The sequence below is a fragment of the Gossypium hirsutum genome, chromosome D02, assembly GCF_007990345.1.
Source record: "Gossypium hirsutum isolate 1008001.06 chromosome D02, Gossypium_hirsutum_v2.1, whole genome shotgun sequence".
Taxonomy (NCBI): domain Eukaryota; kingdom Viridiplantae; phylum Streptophyta; class Magnoliopsida; order Malvales; family Malvaceae; genus Gossypium; species Gossypium hirsutum.
The window spans coordinates 7,935,160-7,955,703 of NC_053438.1; the positions used below are offsets into that span (position 1 = coordinate 7,935,160).

Sequence of the window (20,544 nt, forward strand, 5' to 3'; positions counted from 1 at the left end):
TACATCGATACTATGTTCCATAAGATTATTATTTTTTACACATATTTTATTATATAAATTAGTAATAAAATAATTTAATTTGTAATATTTAATTACTTTATTACTTATTTTCAGTAAAGAGAAGAATTTTTTTCCGCTTATTTTGAAGAAATTTTATTTTTTTCAAGAGTGTTACTCATCTTTCTGATTTCAAGTTTAAATATCCACTAACTATATTTTATTTTATTCTAACCATTGTAATACACATGTACCTAAAATAAAGGCCTATCACTTATTCCCCAAAAGACTCAAACTCGAATAAATTCTACAAATGAACATTTCTTAGCTTGGACAATCACGAGAATTCATATAATTTTTAAAATTCAATTATCAAAAAACCATTTTATTTAGTATTTAATTTTATATTCGATTAGAAATAACATCACAATAATTTACTCTGATTTTGATATGTATGATCTACGTGAATAAAATATGAAATATGATGGTAAAATTGTTAAAATATTAATCATATAAAAAATTATGAAAGCGGGTAAATTTGTCTTAATTTTACATCGGTGTATGTGAATCCCTCCTATATATATTATATAAAGTTCAACAATAACGCTGCAAGTGGTCTAAGGATCGAACATGTTTTTACGATAAAAATTAGAATTTGTATTAGGTTAACATATGATGTTAGTCTTTATACATAAAAAGTTAAAAATTAAGTCCTCTTACTTTTTTTATTTACAAATTTTAATCTAATCATTGTCGTTGTCGTCGGTAGCTTTCATCAAAATTTGTTAAGTTAACATGCTTATTTTTCATTAATCATATATCACATTATGTAAAGACGGCCTAATCTACATGTGAAGTTGATAAACTTTTACAGAAAATATTAACAATGTTAATGATTAAATTGAATTTTTTAAATAGAAAAAATGATAGTATTTAATTGAATACATAAACTAAATCTCAAAGTTGCCACTAAATTGTCTATTTCCCTCTCAAAAAGGTGCAACTTTAAGTTAAGCAAAATAGCTAAAATTACAATAATAATATGCATGAGAATTTAAGCAATTCAAAATATGAAGAAAAAAAATTAAAATTTTAAATTCTTTACATTTTTAAAATTTTTAAAATTTTTTTAATTTTTGTTGTCATGTAATATAAGACAAAATAATGTCATGTAAATAATAAAAAATTGGTAGTCAATTTTAACGAATGGGTCATTTTGCTCATCCATCTAACATGGAAGGATAAATTTGCCAATTTTTCATAAAGGGACCAAAATGCTATCTAAATTATAGTACATGAACTGGTATAATACTTTTAGCATCTTGTTTATTATTATTTTTATACAATTTCTATTACTACTCATAACCCTCGAACTCTTAAATTGGAAAATAACATACACTTAAGGGCACTAAAACGCATGTCCTCTTGCATGTTATAGCAACAATGATGCAACCTGAGCTAAAGTTCAATCGATCATCCTATCTACGACTAAGGCTTTTTTAATAGACAATTTTATATGGATTAAACATGTCAAAGGTTCTTATACTCCTTTGAAATTTAAATTAATCCATATACTTTAATTTTGAGACATTGAGTCCTTGTACTCTTTTAATTTAAAATCATATACTTTAATTCAAAAAATATAAAGACTCAATGTCTCAAATTACAGTACATGGATTAAATTTTAAAATTCAAAAGTATACAGGGTCTTTGATAGAATTAAACCATTTGTAATATATAATTTTGATATATTTATATTTTCATTTTGTACCTGTCGTTTTCAATATTATGTTATCATTCGATGAATAGGAAGTTGTAACCACTTCGGAGGCAGCACACGATACCGTTTTTGTGTTTTCATATTTTGACGTGTGCATGTTTTTTTATGTTATGTTAGATAACGACAATATTTAAATAATAATAATAAACATAAAATTGAAATTTTAGAATATGATTAGATAAAAAAAATTAAAATTTTGAATATTTTAAAATTTATCAATTCATAATGTTAATAAATTTAAATAATGTTTTGGATAAATGTTTATTTTAAAATTTATCAATGCATCTGTTATATTTTTCACACACGTTAAAAAAATTCTGTTAGTCAATTACAAAGTGTCACATGATGATTTTACATAAAAAAATAATATTTTCTTTTATTAAATACATATGCACAATAAAAAATATGAAAATGGAAATAAATATATAAAAAATTCAAATATAGATGAAATCTAGAAAAAATAAAAATAAATATTTAAAAAAAGATTATTGAAAAGAAATTAGTTGAAATTAATAATATCATGACAAAAAATGTAAATTATTTTTTATAAAATTCTAAAAAGGTATTTAAATTTAAAGGTTTTTTTTTCAATTACTTGAAATTTAAATATATTTTTAATTTTTATAACAAATTTTAATTTTTATATATTATTTTGACATTGTAAAATTTATAAAAAAATTAAATTTTTTTATAGATTATATATGATTTTTTATATTTTTAATTAATATAATATATAATATTAAAAAAAGGGAAACGTGACACATTCTAATAGCACCATGTGGTAGGTCAATGACGGTCAACAACCGGTCAACATCAGTCCACGGTCAGCCAAGATGGTCAACTGTCAGTCAACACGTATCAATGGCTAGTCAAAGTCAACCATATTTTTAATATTTAAATATTCAATATTATAATTTTCTAAAATTTAAATTTAATATTTTTATTTTAAATAAATCTAATTACCACGTGACGTTTTTTTCATTAGTCTGCAAAAACCATCTGACACTTTTTCATTAGCCAAAGTGGCCTAATAAATTTTTTTTAACAATCGTTACAAAATGGACCAAAAATAAAGCATATTGATACTTTAGGTATCGAATTAGGAGAAAAAAAATTAAATACCAAAGCGAAAAAATGGGTATACTTCAGAGGCTAAATTCTGAATTAAGCCTACATAAAAAGATAAAAACATACTTATAATAATATTTGTTGTTTTTTAACTGATTTCTAATTATCGTTCATCTTAGTTAAGATTTTAAAATAACATATTTATGCATACTTATAATAATATTTGTTGTTTTTTAACTGATTTTTAATTATCGTTTATCTTAGTTAAGATTTTAAAATAACATATTTATGCATTATCGATTTTACATTATGTAACACTTAAGTTGTGGGTGAAAATTTAAATTTATATAAAAATATGATATAAGATCAACATTAAAAATTAAACTCGCATCCAAAGAACTTAAATCTCTAAAGTTAATTTCTCATGCATTTTAATTTTTTTTAAAAAGTTGTAGTATGAAATATTTATTTTTTAAAATTATAAAATTATTGAAATACATAAATATCTTTAAAATAAAATTTGGTGTTTTTAATTCTTTGTTGATTTGATATTTTATTAACTCATGATACCAATTGAGAAAAATTTTTTATAAGCAATATAAATATATTATATATATTAATTATTGAAGGGATAATATAACTTTTGACTCTTGAACTTGGCAAGTATGTCCACATTGGTCTCTAAACTTTTTTTTATTCACTTTGATCCCTAAACTTGAAAATTGTTATTCATTTAAGCCATTCGATTAGTGATTGTGAAAAAAAAAGGTATGATGTAACTTTTGGCCCTTGAACTTGGCAAGTAGGCCCCTGAACTTGAACTAAGTTCACTTTGGTACTTGTACTTTTTTTTGTTCACTTGAACTTGATAACTAGGTCTATTTTGATTATTGAACTTGAAAATTCTAAAAGTTTGATGATGTAACACTCTGTGTTTGAAAAATATTTTTTTAAAAGATTATGTGGTACAATCTTAGAGTTTCATATTCAGTATTTTAATAACCGAACCGATGGTTGAACTAGTTAGACCATCAGTTCGATCGATTTAACAGTCGGACCAACAATAATTAAATAAATAATTAAATATTCCTAAAAATCTAAAAAAATAAAAATATATAACCAATTTTACTTGGATTTTTAGATTTTTATAAATTTTTAATTAATTAATTAATTAATTATTGTTGGTCTGACGGTCGAATTGGTTAAACTGGTTGAATCGAGAATTGATGGTCTTACGTGTTCAACCATCTGTTGAGTTATTAAAATATTGAATATGACACTCTGAGATTGTACCACATCATTATCTTTTTTTTTCAAGTGATGATGCGGCACAATCTTAGAGTGTCACATCACCAAACTTTTAGAATTTTCAAGTTTAGGAATCAAAATGGACCTAGTTGTCAAGTTCAAGTGCCAAAATGAACAAAAAAAATACAAGTACCAAAGTAAACCTAGTTGTCAAGTTTAGGGACTAAAAGTTACATTATCCCCATTTTTCATGATCATAAATAGAATGGGCTTAAATGAACAACAATTTTTAAATTCAGGGTCAAAGTGGATAAAAAAATTTTAAGAATCAAAATTCAGGGGCAAAGTTACATTACCCCATTAGCAAAAACAATGAAAAATGAAAATATTGAAATTTATGTTTCTTAACACTTTATTAAGATCATCTTTAGTTTTTGGGTAATCTACATTTGTAGTCACTGAACTCAGTTTTTTTTCTTTTTTGGTCACATAACCATGAAAAGTTATAAAATGGTCACTCAATTATTAGTATTTTTTTTTGTCACCCAACTATGAAAAGTTACAAAATGGTCACCCAACTATCTTGGATTTTTGGGTGTTCCGTTTAACTTAATTCACAATTTAGCCCCCAAAGTATACTCGTTTTCTCACTTCGACACCTAATCTTTTTTTTGTCCCAATTTGGTACATAAAGTACACTCGAATTATTTTTGCAATTACTTGAAATTTAAATACTTTTTTAAATTTTTATATATTATTTTGGATTTTTAAAATTAATAATTATATATTTTAGAATTTTATAAAAAAATATTTTTGAACTTTTTTAAAATATATTATATGATTTATTTACATTTTAAATCAATATAATATATATAATACTAAAAAAAAATTAAAATTGGCACATGGTGTGTTCTAATAGCATCACGTGGCCGGTCAACATTGATCAATGATCAATCAATGGTCGTGTAACACCCCTAACCCGTATCCGTTGCCGAAACAGGGTTACGAAACATTATCAGACATTTCGGTACAAATACAAACATTACATAATTATTTTACATTGACATCTTAATTTAATCATATCGTCCTTTATTTAATATCCACTTAAATAACAACTTAAACATATTCTTCCTTAATCACAATATAACATACTTATATTTATGCATAAAGTAACCAATGTCATCTTTAATATTGTTTACAATTATTTTGTAAAATGACATACATGGCATTCTAGGTACATGCCATTACCAAAAGAAATGTTCATCACCACAATGAGTTTGGGATCAGCTTTGGATGTTGATTCAACGATTTGACTTTAACTTCACCTATGCACGGGAACAAACTGTACGCTGAGTATAAACTCAGTGGTATTTATATAATCCGAATATTAAAAAAAATAAAACAATATAATATGTATAATAAAATGTCAAACACAATTGAGCATTTAAAAACCATACGATACTCAATTATCATCACTTGCTATATATAATAGCTTTCCATAATTTGTTCAGATATCATTTAAACATTAAAACTATCCATTCCACATTCAATTCATGTGTATATGACTCGTGTATCCCTTGTATTTCACATATTTCACATTCTAGTTTCAATTCACTATCTCATATTCTTAGCCCAGAGTAGATTTTATAGAACACACCGGATATACGGAACAAATACAGAGGTGCATTATTATGCACTAATGAACAGAGAGCACTGACATGCTAATAATCAGAGAGCACTAACGTGTTAATAATCAGAGAGCACTGACGTGCTATTAATCAGAGAGCGCGCTTAGGTTCCCTTAATGGCATGCCACTAATATCCCAGTAGTTCTAAATTCTATCTACTTGGGCATTAAAGCTGAATTTTATACATACCAAAAATAATTTAATTGTTATATTTGCACAATTTCACATTTACACATATATATATTCATAATATATATTCCAATTTAATTCAACCAATGTAATTTCATTACATACCAAAACAATCCATTTCAATTGTAAAACATAATAATTCTCACATCAATCACTTACCATAACATTTAATCAAAATACAATAATTAATAATTAGATTCAGATTATAGAAATACAAACCAGAAATTCAAAGCTATTCGACGTCGACTATATTTTTCCCCTTTTTAGTTGAGAATTTCTATACAACGCTAGCAAATGAGCTTGGAACATCAAAACCCCAATTTTCTCTTTTCTTTTCTTTCTTTCCTTCTTTCCTTCTCTGTTTCGTTTTAAGCTTTCTGTTTCCTTTGTTCTTTTTATTTCATTTCTTTATTTTGTTTTGATTAATTAATGTAATATAATAATATAATATAATAATATTTTAATCTAAAATGTCTTATACTTAAATAATAAGTAAATTATACATATTATTACAAGTGTATGTATATATTTTATTACACATGTATTTTATTATTACCACACAAGTGTCACATTTTTGGTTTATTTACTAATTTAGTCCTTTGATTTTTTTCTATTTCATAATTAAACTTTCACAATCAATTTAATTTAGTCCTTTTATCTAATTAACCTTAATTAAGTCAAACTCACCTAATCAATACCTAATTAACTACACAACTAGCTTCGTAAATATTTATAATAAATATTTACGAATCCGATTTACCGGAACGGAGTCCTGGGAATACATTTTTTAATAACTCGTCAGATTTAGTGACCTTGAACCACTATTTCCGACACCATCGAAAATCGGGTTGTTACAAGTCGGTCAAAATCAAAAGTGTTTTTTAATATTTAATATTATAATTTTCTATTTTATAATTTTTATTTTAAATTTATTTTTTTATTTTAAATAAACTTAATTGCCACATGACATTTTTCATTGACCAAAACATGCTATGTGACGTTTTTTCATCGGCCAAAGTCGCCTAACAGTTCTTTTTAACATCCATTACAAAATGGACCAAAAATAAGGAAACTGATACTTTTGGTACCCAAGTGAGAAAATGGGTATACTTCAAAGGTTAAATTGTGAATTAAGCATTTCCATTTTTATGTTAGTCAGTTGGTGACCTAAAAAGAAAAAATTAAATAGTTGAGTAAATATTTTGTAACTTTTCAAAATCATGTGATAAAAAGTATAATTGGATGACTACTAATGCAATTTACCCTTATTTTTTCCATACCAAAAGTGAGATGATTGAAGAATTTAGAAACTATAGGCCAAATAGTAAAGTGGTAGTTGAAATTGAATCAGCTTATTAGTTACTTGAAAAAATTAGTAAAATAAAGCAACGGCTGAGAGTTTCCTTTTTCTAGTGCACAAAATTTGCTTTTGATAATGAAAGAGTGTCAATTTAATATTTAAAAGCATTCCCACATCTTATTCTTTCCATATACATACATAGAGAAAGCCCCAAAAAGTAAATGATAGTTTAATTAGTGATTATGGTCTTAATTTAAATATTTCTCATCTCCTTTCTCTCCAAAATCTTTTAATTAATGTTTTTATAAAAAAATTAAAATACAAGTGATAGCATGAATTAAGATCAGTTTAGCATTATTTCTAAAAAATATTTTTTCTCCAAAAAAATATTACAAAACAAGATGCTTTTGAATTTTTCAAAAGTACTTTTGGAACAAAAAAATACTTTTTAAAATCACTTTTTTGACCAAAAGCAGAAATAGAAAATTTCAGCTTTTGCTCAAAGGTGTTTTTTAGCCCAAAATTGCTTTTGAGAAATAATGCTAAAGTGGCCCTTACACCTGTTTAACAAGTGTTTTTTTGTTTAATTTTAGTTTTTGTATTTTTTGAGTTCATTGCTTCAAAATTTTATATTTTTTTTTGAATTTGAAATTTCAATTCTGATCTAAACAAGAGGCTAAATCTATTTGGTTAAATTTTACTATTAGCCTTGTATTGATTTAGTCATTAATTTTTCAATTGGATTATTTTTAACCTCTATATTTTTCGAATCCAAATTTTCAATTTTGACGCAAATGACTATTATTAAATCTATTTATTATTTATTTGTGAATAATATGTGAAAATAGCAAGTCCACATGGCATTACACATATAATAATATGTTTACCTCATTATATTTTAGAATTAGTAGAACTTAATGAATTTAACAACTACAATTTGTAAGGTCTGAAATTAAAAAAAATAGAAGAATTAAAAATAACCAGATTAAAGTAAAAAAAATTTAAATTCACAACTTACACATAATATAAAGGTTAATGATAAGATTTAACACTTTTTTTATAAAAGGAAAGAGGAAAATGGTTACCTCATTGAATTTGAAACCGATGTCAGCTGAATTAGTTGTTCTTTTGTTTTAGAGAGAAACGGGTCAATTATATTTCGATTAAGAGGTTGCCAAAACACATGAATATTACAATACAATCAAGGGCGCCGCAGGAAGTGGATCTGTTAAAGGCCTAGGCCTCCTGAAATGAGAAATCATAATTTTAGCTCTTTAAAATATATAAAATTTTAAATTAGTACACAATAAAGTTGCACTTTAACCCTAAAAATGATAAAAATTTAATTTAATCTTTTAAAAATAAAAATATATAAACCACTAAATTGATAAAATTATATATTTTACCTCTCATACAAATAAACAATTTAATTTCATCAAAAAATATTTTAACTTCTCCCTTAAACACTACTTTAAATACAATAAGCCAAATGGACGGATTGGTTCGAGTGGAGAGAAAAAAAAAGGATTGAACTGAAATTTTTTTCAGATGATATCTATTTTCCCAGAGAAAGAAATAAGAGATATCTCGACACGGTAGCATCTTTAAGATCTATTTTCGAACAAAAATAATATGCAATTTCGAACTATCAATTATATTTTAAAGATAATTTTTAAAAACACTCAAAGACGAAAAAAAACCCCCTCAAAACACACCACAAGAATGACAACATAACAACTCTTGTAAGAAAGAGAGAGGAGATGGTACCTCACTAGCGTATTTAGGGGGCAGACCCCCCCTAAAATAGAAAATTGTTTATTTAAACTCTTTAAAATTTCAAAATGATAAAACTAAAATTACAATTTGACCCTCCTAAAATAATAAAAAATAATTTAATCTTTTAAAATTTATAAAATATAAATTATTAAAAATTACAATTTAATTTCAATCCTTTTAAATAAATTTTCTAATTTCTCCCAACTATCACCCTGCCCAACAGATACCACCTACGCTACAAACAACCTCAATGGATCTCAACTTTATAACATATCTTTTGTCACCCCATTGAAATTTTATGTACTAAACTAAGAGACAAGTAGACCAGTCCATGGGCCGGGCCGGGCCCGGAAAAAGTTTTGGCCCGACTTCTAGGCCTGGGCCTGGCCCGGCCTGAAATATGGGCCTGAAATTTTATCCAGGCCCGGCCCGGCCCCATTTTTAATAAACACCAAAAAATTATTTTAAAAATAAAAATAAAAGTATTTTAAAAATATTTTAAAAATAAAAAATAAAAATAAAAAATATATTTATTATATTTGGGCCGGGCAGGGCCGGGCCCGGGCCAAAAAAGTTGTGCCCGAGGCCCGGCCCGTTTTCTAAACGGGCCTAATTTTTTTACCCAAACCCATATTTCGGGCCTATATTTTTACCCGAACCCTTCCATATTTCGGGCGGGCCGTCAGGCCGGGCGGCATGGACAGGTCTAGAGACTAGGTATATCATGAAATAACAAGTGGGCCAGTGTTGAATTAAAATGGATACAACCCGACACTGAACTTTCGGCCGAACCCGTACACCCGTTTCCAATGGAAATAGTCATAAAGCCAATTTTTTCCCTCCATTTGAAAGAAGTGAAAATCACAGTCATCGGATTTCATCCGTTTATAAAAATAATTACAAATAGTTACTTAATTTTTTTCATTACTTAATTATTTAATTTCTATAAAAATAATTATTTAAAAATTTCACTTACAAGTTACAAGTTACAAGTTACAAGTTGTAGCCTATTTTTTTTAAGCATAAAAAAATAAAATAATAAAATCAATATTTTATACTTTTGCAATTGTTGATACAGTGCTCAACATGAAAAGAGTATAGAGGAGAAGAGAATGGTTGTTGAAGAGATCAGTTCACTCAATCAAGGCAGAGAGCTGGAGGTTATGGAGAATGATGATAAAGAGAGTTTGAAGGTTGAGGGTTGGAAGAATGTTGAGAGATTGTAAGCTTAATATTCTTAAACGGCCCCCCATTTTCATCGTGCCTGGGAGTATTTATAGGCAGGGGTCTCATACAGAATGGTGTTAACATGTTGGATTCTCCATCTAGCCATCATTACGAAGCTCATGAGAGGGGTGTTTTTGATTTGACAAGGATGTCTGTGACAAGACAGATCTTGTCATTCATTCCAACTCTGATGGGATAAAGCAGTTGAGCCCACATGATGTTTGTTGACCAAACGACTTCATGTTCCCAGCGAAGATTAAACCATTCATTGTCTGGATAGTCAACTCGGGAGAGTGAGCTCACAGGTGACTACTCGGCTTGCTGGTGGTGGGCTTACTGCTCAGGTGTCTTTTAGGCTTGGCACGTGTCTTGTCACAGACAGGGGTATAACAATATTCCCCTCCCTTTTTGAGTCGAGAGGAAGGTTATGAAGTGGCCTTCTTCAAGACACTTCAATTTGATATCTTTCTTTTTTATTGGTCACTCCGGATGGTGGGTTTATTTCACGATGAAACATTATGTCCAAACATTTGAGATCTGATGACTGTATTTTTTGGGAGTGGTGATAATGAGGATCAGCAGCCTTTTGATATAGGTGGTGAGTTGCCATTGGATGCTAGTTGTCCTTAAAAACTCTACATTTTGAGAGAAAAATCTATACATATTTATGGGTTGTCTTATTTGAAGTTATTTTGCCTCCTTTTTTTGTTTGAAATTCTGGAACTATTGGTGTCGATTTTTTTTGCTTTTGTTAATTTTTTGCAACAATTTCTTCATTTTAGCAGTTTGCTTACTTCGATTCACCTTATGGTGCTTCTTTTTGTCCTCATTAAAGATACATATTGCAATTTTGTTGAAAAATGGCTAAGGAAGATCAACGGTCTGGCAAAAGTTAAGGTAGGGCCGGTGGCCGTTCTGGCTATGCTCTAGTGAGAGAGGAATCGAGGCATCAAAAAATGATGTTGATAAAATCTGACTGATCTGTTGCTAAGAGGGCCAAAAGGGGTAATGATGAGCCTGTTGTTAGCCTTAGTTATCCATGTTTTACGACCTCTCGGGAGATGAAAAACCTGCTACTATGTCACGATTTAGTCACAAAGCATCATAAGTACGAATTTTGTATCTCGAGAGGGTCACATAATGCTAGTAAAGTATTCAACCCAAACTCAACTGGTGGGAGGCCAAGACTTTTCCTTCTTTTATTTTTTCTAAAAGCGGGTTTTACGTTCCCCTTATTGGATTTCATTCAGGATGTCTTGTATGACTTCAATGTGGCACCGAGGTAGTTGACAAACCTTTTTTGGTGGCTACTCGTTAGATTTTTCATCATGTTTTACAAGAGGGGCGTATACTTTTCTAATTGGATGTTTCAATATATGTACTTTTTTTGGGAGTTGAATGAAGATAGGCTTTCTCGATTATTCGAGTTTACCCCTTGGATAACTTCTCATTGGACAGAGAACCTGTTTTATAGTGAGGCTGTGACCATAAATATTGATTACAACAAATATATCCTGATAAAGCTGCAGTTTGGTAGGAGATTTAACTTTCCTATTGAGTGCATATGGCCTTCTACTAAAAATGTTATTATTGTCCACGTTTTCATGACATTCTTGGAGGTTTGTGCCAATTCAAAATGATAAACAAAAAAAGGATTCTAGTGGTTCCTCTTGAAATTACTTTGAGAGGCATATTCAAATACTGTCTTGGGGGAAAATGTGTTAACGGTTACATGAATCAAGACATGGCGGATGGTTTTGAGAATGACAAAATTATACTCTTAGTATAATATACCTTTCCCTTCCACATTAGATTCGAGATAGCCAAAAGTCTGTGAGGGGTGGCCTTGGAACCCATTTTCCGTATCATCAAGCTTTTCCACCTACCCGATCGCAATTAGGTAGCACCTTCGAATACTAATCAAATTATTCCTCAGTTGTATGAAGATCGTCACTTGGGTGTTCCAGAACTTCTTAATACTAACAACGATGAATTTGGTAAAATTTTATCAGATAACCCTTATTTTTATTTTTGTATGTTTTTTGGGTTTACCTTTATTGTATTGCATAGATAATGCTACTTTGGCTAGGTTAAAAAGGTATAGCGAAGGTGTTGGGGACTCTGAGAGGAAACGATAGAAAAGTGGGTCATCGGGAAAATAACCTTCTACAAAGTCCAAGGGAATAATTGTCTATGACCTCATGGTGTCTTGACCCTCCCCTCCAACAACCAGCTATTTTCAGTGTAACACTCGAGTGTCTTATTGACCCGAAATCTAGGGAAGTTAATATTAAATTGAAAGGATTAGTGGCTTGTCAGACTCCACTGAGAAATTCATAAATTTTAGTGGCTGAATTATAATAGTTGGATCTTAATCTTGGTTTGGTTAGGATGGAACCGATTGGTTCTATAGTGGGAGACCAAATGATTAAGGATGAATGGTTGTGATGAACAGTAAAGATCGTGTCGTGGGAGTATATATATAGGTGTGTGGAAACAAAATTTATCATTTCTGTTTACACATTTTTCTCTTTATAACATCATCTTCTTCAATCGCTCTAAAGAAGAAGACGATGTAGTTGAAGGAAGCTCTGCATGTTGCAATAGTAGTGTGCATTGAAGTCTAGTAGTAAAAAAATTGAGGAACTAGTAAGCTTCTTTACCTCTCTGTACTCATTGATTGAAAAAAGAAATAGAGTATGAACTCTTAAAAACCTCTTTATAATGATGGATTTTGAGTTTTAAGGGTTAAACACTTTTAGTTTAATCGATAAATAGTTGTCATGCTTAATTGCCAGGACAAATGAGGCTCTAGTGTTCGGACAAGCTAAGCTGACAAGGATAAGAAAGCAATGTAAGTTTCTGTACCTTGACTTTGGGTGATAGATGATGTAATGTGACTTACATGTATCATGTTGATGATGTACTGGAATTGAAGAAAGAGTTAGTTGTATGTGTGCACAATGTTGTGTGAGCTCTTACCAGTTGTCTGTTGATTGTTTTATGGTAGAAAGTTAATGATAGATAATATTGTGTAATAGTGGTTTAATGATAAATTGTATGATATGCTTGAGTAATGTATACGTAGTGTGGAGAAAAGTGTTAACGGAATAGATGAAGTCAAGACTTGGGAATGGGAATTTCTATTAGATATCGCCATACGGTATTGCTAGATGCAAACCGTGATGTGCGAAGCTCTAGGCCTTGCAAAGGAGACACTGTGGTGTTCAAACATCAAGGTTAAGAATGACGAAATGGAGGAATGGATGGAGGAATAGGGAAAATGAAATTTCATTAAGATACCGCCATACGGTATTGCTGAGTGCAAACCATGATGTGCGAAGCTCTGAGCCATGCAGAGGGGATACTTCATTGTTCAAGTATCAAGGTGAAATGTGAAATAGTTCTTTTGGGATGACTCCATGAAAAAAGTTATTAGGTTCCACAATGCAACACCGCGACGACGGTCAACAGGCTCTATGGGGTAACACCGCGATAGCGGTAAGGTCCTACAGGGCGACACCTCAAAAGAGGTATAATATGCAATACCATAGCTTGACTATGGCAACCAATAGAGTTCGTCAGGATAGTAAATATGGGGTAGTCTGCCGGGACGTAAAAAATGAGAATCAAAATTGGAAAGTCTGCAGTTCCTAAGGAAGGCCTAGGATTAAAGTAAAGTTTGTTGTGTATGATTGGAGCGATAAGTCACAAAAATGAATGAGCTTAGCGTGTTTGAGGAACACATTCCACTGGAATAATGAAAGATTTTGCCAAAAGTGATGATGAATGGGCTATGGGAATGCCTCAACCCCAGTTAGGATGAAAAGAGGAAGAGACTTCTTAGATAAAGAGATACATAATGTACGTCAAAACTAGTCTACCAAGGAAGCTGCGAATCCCACATGGTCTGAGCAGACACAGAATAAACTCTAATAGGACGCAATCATGAGTCATAAGCCGATAAAAAGTCTGTTGAAATATTTAAATAGGCCGAAAATGGTCTTCGTGGGAGGAAATGCATGCACAAGGATAAATAATCAGTAAAGTCTGTTAGAAAATATTGGAAAACGGATGTCCGTCAGGACTATGAAAGGGTAAAGAACTTGTTGATCTACCAAAGGTAGAAATTGTATGATCAATGTAGTCTCCTTAAGGAATGGATTGATATGGAGGGTTGCATTGTAAGCACTAGTTATCCCAAGGAAAAGAGAATGTTAAGAAGAGATTGTACTATGGTAAGGTCCCGTGTTACGACAATTATTTGGAAAATGCTGAGAGTCGCCAGGCTGGAGTAAAAATTACGAGCAGTAGGGATGTGGATCGATGACAAATGAGGTGAGGCCCTAATGAGAAATCATAACTATGGCCTGATTAAGGGTCATGTCCACCAACAAATGACTTATAGAGACTAAGGCAAAGACATTGCCAACTGAATTCACAAATTCTCCAATAAAATTCAATGAGTTAATTTCTAAGCCAAACTCTATAATTCTTAAGATTATTTTATAGTTTTACTTAAAGTTAGGTGTGGATCTCACTAAGTTCTTCTAAACTTATAGAATTGTTGTTTGAATGCAGGATAGATAAAGACTTAGGCATCAAGAGGGACCAAGCCAGACTCTGTCGAAGTGAAGTGGTGTGTGGGAACTGTTTATGTATATAGAGGGGCACCCGTTGAGGCCTCGCCTCAGGGTTTAAGGTGATTATATTTGTTATAGAGTCTCAATCCAAAATTTTGCAAATATTCATGGGAATCAATGTCGTAGGAATTTATCACAAATTTTGTACGAGCTTAAATGACAGCTAGATTTTGAAATAAAGTTGTTCAAGCATGTAATTAAACTAGACATAGAAGTATCTTTAATTTATTCGGGTTGGTGCAGCATCTGAAACTCGGACCTGACAATTGGGTCGGGTATGGGGTGTTATATCAAGCGAGGCTTTACTTAAGGCTACTCTTGCCAAGTCCTTGCCACAAACTTCAGCGCAAACAACAAGAGCTGCCATTAGCGCTATTGCTAGTGTAGGGTATACACCTTTAGAAGATGTGACTCTATGTGAGAGAGATCGATGGCAGAAAGAGAAAGAGAAAGAGATACAAGAGGAATTTGTCAACTGGAGGCACACCTTAACATTGTCAACGAAAGTTTGAAGAGGCGGATCTAATCCTTGACGAAAAGAAAGTTTTTCGAAAGAAAGAAATGAAAAAACAATCATTCTTGTTATCGTTATGTTGGGGGTGCTTTCTACCATGCAAGTGGCTTTCGATCCACTGAACCTTGTTGGGATAAAATTTCAACCATTCTTTGATATGTTCCGGGAAGGTTGTAACCTTGGTTTTGATGTATACTACCCCTATAGACCTGAATGGGAGAAATTTTACGATTATTTTGGAAGACGAGTGTACTACAGGGGGTGCTCTCATTAGAATCCATTTCTATACCCTGAAGATTGTAACACCCCAAACTCAGCCTAGACGTTATGGCCGAATCTGAGAGTGTTACAAAGAAGGATTTTGAAATCAGTGTTACTTCGACAAAACTTTGTATAGTTGTTCGATAAATCATCCAAGCTTTATAACCCATATTCATTTATATAACTATTACTGAAAGCGTTATTTAATTAATTCATTTTCCAAAACATAATTTACAGCGGAAGACTTAGAAACCATTATATTTTGGAAATCGAGTTCGTATTTTCAGAAAAACCTTTGTTTGCATGAAACCGTCATTTTCATAAATCGTTTTGACAGTCCACGCAGGATAGAAAACAATCGAAACCAAAACCAACAGTTAAAACCATACAGTCCAGAGAGTCCCAAAAATTATAAACTCTTAAGTAAATCTAAAATTTTAAATAAAAACCATTAATTACTAAGTAGAAATAGTTCTCAGTCGAGTGCTGTAACAACCTTAACCCGTATTCGTTGTCGAAACAAGGTTACAGAGCATTACCGAAGTTTACATTTTAGAACTATAAAAAATTTTAAAACATTTAATTCATATCATCAATCATAGCAAAACCAATCAATAGCATACATATTGTCCCTTATACGAGCCCTCGAGGCCCTAAAACACATTAGAAACAAATCAGGGCTAAATCAGAAACATATAGAAATTTCAAGAAAAATATGAAAATTTACAATCTGCAGGGGTCACACGGCTGTATGGCTAGGTTGTGTAACTCACACGGCCAAGAGACACACCCATGTCTTAGGCCGTGTAGGCATTCAAAATAGGGACACACGACCATGTCCCAGCCCATGTCCATACCCATGTAACTCACTGACTTGGGTCACATGGCCAAACCACACGCCCATGTGCCAAGCCATGTACCCATCGAAATAACCTCACACGACCGTGTGCCAAACCATGTGCTAGGCCGTGTAAAACCTGACTTGTAACCCTTTGAAAACTATAGGGGACACACGGCCGTGCTACCTGGTCGTATATCACACACGGCTGAGACACATGCCCGTGTCTTTGCCCGTGTGGACAAAAATAGGCTATTTTACAAGCCATTTTTCTCACCATTTTCAACATATACCTATAATCCCTTTTGCACATATACATAAGCCCTCAAAAGGCGCCAAAATCATGCATAATCAAGCCAAACACATATGGTATAATAATATTCAACCAATATGCCCAAAGGCACATCAAATGACAACATTAAAACATGTATAACCATGTACTCAATTTGGCCAAAATAATAGATTAACTGTACCATTTGGTATCAACTGTACCACATAATCATTAGCATCAAAATACATAGATGCTTACTATGGTAAAACACCAATTCACAACAAGTTATATGTCATATCTAATATGCACATTCTACTACTTTTCTATCTACCATCATTCAACCATAACAAGTCATATATCAACCATTACAATGCTACTTATATACAACTTATAATATATATCATTTTACCAACACAACGCTAAAATGCAAACTAACCAGATGGTCATTTCCACAACCAAAACACATAGGCTAACATTAACCAAAATACCTATACATGCCACTATAACCTTAACCAAGACATCAACATCTACCGATATAATTACTGGATAGTGTGATAAATCTCCGACGAGCTTCCAACCCGATTGAGCTTTTGATAGTCTAAAAAGTAAAGAAAAATAACTACGTAAACAATAAATGTTTAGTAAGTGATAAGCTACAAAAGTAACATGTTTTTAATCCCATTCTTGATGTGTTTTTGGATTATTTATTATGTAAATGAGTGAATTTGATGCTCCTAATCCTTTAAATTTATGTTTCTATACTTAGGTAAGCATAAGGGAGCAAATGGAGCGAAAAACGAGCCAAAATTGAGCAAAAAAAGCTCTTTTTAGCATCCACACGGCCTGAGCATTTCCACACGGGCTGGCCACACACCCATGTTATACTAGTACTTTTAGTCTTCATGGATAGAATATTCCCTACTCACCATAGTTATACTATTGTTTGATAGGTGCGCTTGCCTTTGTCGTAATTATAGTTAGTTTAGTAACCATCAACTTTTTGTCGCCGTTGCCGGGGACTAAAATATTAGGAACACTCGATTTTTATTAATTTAGCCATTTTTTATTTTTATTGCATTTTATTTTTGTTTTCTATTTTTTCTTTTATTTGCTTCTGGCAGGTTCCTTTAATTTATGACTAGAAGAAACTCGTTGGGACCTTTAGTATTTGATAGTGAAATTGAAAGTACAACTCACAAAAACCGTAGAGAAGCAAGACAGAGTCGACAGAATATAGTGGAAGAGCAAGAGGATGTTATTATTATTATTGAGTCGATGGCTGATAATCAGAATAATTAGCTACCTCCTGTGGTTACTGCGAGTCTAGCAAATCCAAATCCAACTCCTCGTACGATGTACGATTATGCCAAGCCCACTCTAACTGGGGCTAAATCGAGTACTGTGAGACCTACCATTGCTGCGAATAATTTTGAACTGAAGTCGAACACCATTCAGATGATTTAACATTTTGTTAAGTTCAATGGTTTGCAAGACGAAGATCCAAATACTCATTTGGCTAACTTTCTGGAAGTCTGTGATACTTTCAAGATAAATGGCATTTCTGACGATGCCATTTGCCTACAGTTGTTTCCCTTCTCGTTGAGGAATAAAGCTAAACAGTGGTTGAATTCTTTACCACTCAACCACGAGGTTCGATCACCACATGGGACCAAATGACCGAGAAATTCCTATTGAAGTACTTTTCACCGGCTAAAACAGCTAAGCTGAGGAATGATATCTCTTCCTTCGTGCAATTGACTTAGAGACTCTATATGATGCATGGGAGAGGTATAAGGATTTATTGAGAAGGTGCCCTTACCATGGGTTAGCTCTATGGCTACAAGTTCAAACCTTCTACAACGGTTTGAATCCCTCAACTAGGCAGTTAATCGATGTAGCAGCTGGTGGTGAATTTATAGCCGGTGGTGAATCCCTCAACTAGGCAGTTAATCCTTTTACAATAAAACACCTGAAACGACTTATGAATTTATAGAGGAGATGACACTAAATAATTATTAGTGGCAAGTCATGAAGACGAAACACAATAGAGCAGCCGGTGTTTTCAACCTAGATACAGTCACCATGTTATCAAATCAGGTAGAACAATTAAATAAGAAAATTGATGGTTTATGTGTTTCTACACAGGTACATCCGGTGATGCAATGCAATGTAAATGGAGAAGGAATAATCAATCCAAAATATTTACCTTACGGTCCTAGCGCAGAGAACGAATAAATTAACTATATGGGTAATAATTCTATACCTCAAAATAATCCTTACAGTAACACTTATAATGCAGGTTGGAGGAACCATCCCAATTTCTCTTGGAGTGGTCAAGGAAACCAAAGACCACAACCCCTCTAAGCTTTCAACCACCTTACCAATAAGAGAAGAAGCCGAACCTTGAGGAGATGTTGATGAAGTTTATTTTGGTGTCAGAAACCTGCTTCCAAAACAACGAAACAACACTTAAAAATCAACAAGCGTCGATTCAAGGGCTCGAGAACCAAATCGGTCAACTTACGAAGTTGATTTCAGAATTACTGTGCGAGATGAAGAAGGTTTTGTTGAATCTGAACCAGAACCGAGGCAAGAAAATGTGGTAAGTAAAGGTAAGGTAGAGGTAATCCAGAATGAACAAAAATCGGTTGGTAAAGAATATAAACCTCGAGTTCCATATCTAAATGCAATGAAGAAAGACCACACTAACCAACAATTTGGTAAATTTCATAAACTTCTGAAAAAGTTGCATATTAACTTACTGTTTATTGAAGCTCTTTCGCAGATGCCCAATTCTATAAAATTTTTAAATGAGCTTTTGGCAAACGCAGTTTGCTCAGCTATTTGGCAAAATAAACTACCCAACAAATTGAAAGATTCAGGAAGTTTTACTATTCCTTGTTTAATTGGTAGTTTAAATGTGAATAATGCTTTAGCTGATTTAGGGGCTAGTATTAATGCCATGCCATATAAAATATTTAAACAATTAGATCTTGGGAAACCCAAACAAACTAGGATGAGTATTCAATTAGCAGATAGAAACATTAGATTTCCTAGGGGTATTATTGAAGATGTACTTGTGAAAATTGATAAATTCATATTCCCAGTTGATTTTTTTGTTTTAGACATGGATGAGGATAGTGACGTACCTTTAATTTTAGGATGACCCTTAATAGCAACTGCCAGAACTATTATTGATGTTGGTACAGGTGAACTAATACTTTGTGTAGGTGATGACAGAATTACTCTCCAAGCTCGTGATTCAGCTAAAATATCTAGTGATTGAGATGATTATATGAGTTCTATTAATATGAGTAACCTTGTGGCTCAAACTTCTTTGCAGGAAACCTCTCGGGGAACATGATAGAGTCACGTTCCAGTCCATGCAACAAAAACAGAACGACTCATGAAGAACGAATGCTACAAATCGATGAACTAGATGAATGACGGACACATGTCAAGGAGAAACTGAGAATACACGGTACAAAACCAAAGCTACACCATAATGAGCATGTGGATGGAAGACACCAAATTAAGGTTGGGGACAAGGTACTACTAGATAACACAAATCCATGTATTGCCACTTCAAAGCTTAATGTAAACGGAGCAACTCCTTTTACGGTACTAAATGTCTTCCTATACGGTATAGTCGAGGTAAATCATTCTGAATTCGACACTTTTAAAGTGAATAGTACTCGACTCAAACCTTATTTTGATAATGGAATTGACAGCGAGAAAGAAGAG

At 31.9% G+C, this 20,544-nt stretch overlaps 1 long non-coding RNA gene and 1 other non-coding gene across 2 annotated transcripts; both read right to left on the reverse strand.

Annotated features, from left to right (window-relative positions):
• Positions 1–5,167: 5,167 nt before the first annotated feature.
• On the reverse strand, positions 5,168–8,984 carry LOC121214489 (uncharacterized). The gene is made up of 3 exons (XR_005910100.1): positions 8,677–8,984; positions 8,356–8,515; positions 5,168–5,418 (listed from the first exon to the last, which is right to left on the reverse strand). It is a non-coding gene; the product is annotated as an uncharacterized lncRNA (long non-coding RNA).
• Positions 8,985–18,521: 9,537 nt separating this feature from the next.
• Positions 18,522–18,627, reverse strand: LOC121214938 (small nucleolar RNA R71). Its single transcript, XR_005910675.1, has one exon. It is a non-coding gene; the product is annotated as a small nucleolar RNA R71 (small nucleolar RNA).
• Positions 18,628–20,544: the final 1,917 nt, after the last annotated feature.